Here is a 1,273-nt window from a genome sequence, read left to right on the forward strand (position 1 = left end):
CAAGATTTTTGCTGACATTTGGTTAAAAATCCTAACAGAAATATGGGTGAGTAGATGTGCAAAAACAGCAATGGTGGTTCTTAATAAACAAAGTTTGTATATAAAATTTCATCTCATACAAAAATTGTGAGTGCCTAACTGTTGTGGGTTTCTTCTGCAACATCCATCCTGCCCCTCCTCCACTGGGTAGCTCCCATGTGCTTTAGGGACTCATCCCAGAACCAAGAGTGCTCCTGATTGGTATAAATCAGTCAAATCCACCCCCCACTCCTACCAGCATCCGGTTTCAGAAGCCAGGCCTGAGCCAATGGCATTCTCAGGCCTATGAAGCTGATTACCAACCCATCAAAGCAACTGCCATTGAGTTGATTCTGACTCATAGTGACCCCCACTGAGTTTCAAAGGCAGTAATTCTTTACAGAAGTAGATTACCCCCATCTTCCTTCTGCAGAGCAGCTGGTGGGTTTGAACCACCAACCTTCTGGTTAGCAGTCAAATGCTTTAGGCTCTTTATGAGACTGGTTAGGAAAGGGGCCTACAACTTAATTCAAGCTGAGGAGACTGAAGGGGATGTTTCCTGGGAGTTCTAGAACAGGTATCACAGGACGAAGTGTATTCTTGTTTTCAGTCATGGATATGTGGATAGGACTGTGCCACTGTTTTGGTATCAGAGTTAAGGCAACATCTACCCAAAGAGGGAAGGACAGGCACACCCCTCACAGGCAAACAGAACCACATGGCATGTTCTTATTAGAATATTTTTATGTCTTCTTTCCAGACAGACTGCAGGCTCTGGGATAGGAACATAGTCAGACCTTTATGAGGACCCTCATACTACTTTGAACATAGTAAGCTCCCAGGAAATGCTGTGAATTGAATTGGATTTCTGGGATCATGCTTCTTCTTCTCCTTTTTTATTTTTTATTTTTCTTTATTTTTTAAACTTTTTATCATGATCTAGGTGAAAGTTTACAGAACAAATTCACTTTCCATACAGCAGCTCACAAACACTCTGTCCAATGACATTGACTGCAATTTCCCACAATGAAACAGCTCCCCTCCTACTTCTTCCCCACAGCCACCTCTTCCCTGTGTCCTTCCCTCCCATGCACGTCTGCCTCCCGAGCTGTCTCCCTGTACATACACAGCCCTTTTATTCTCACATGATTGATCTCTTCAAGGAGTGTATCTACCTAATGTAAATGTTCAGCTTATATTCCTGTCTTTTGTTTGGCTGGCAGCCACAGGAGTGGACTGAATTCTAGACCTGAAA

This window comes from Orycteropus afer, unplaced genomic scaffold (genome assembly GCF_000298275.1).
Source record: "Orycteropus afer afer isolate SDZICR_OR568_19922 unplaced genomic scaffold, OryAfe1.0 scaffold00304, whole genome shotgun sequence".
In the NCBI taxonomy this organism is placed as follows: domain Eukaryota; kingdom Metazoa; phylum Chordata; class Mammalia; order Tubulidentata; family Orycteropodidae; genus Orycteropus; species Orycteropus afer.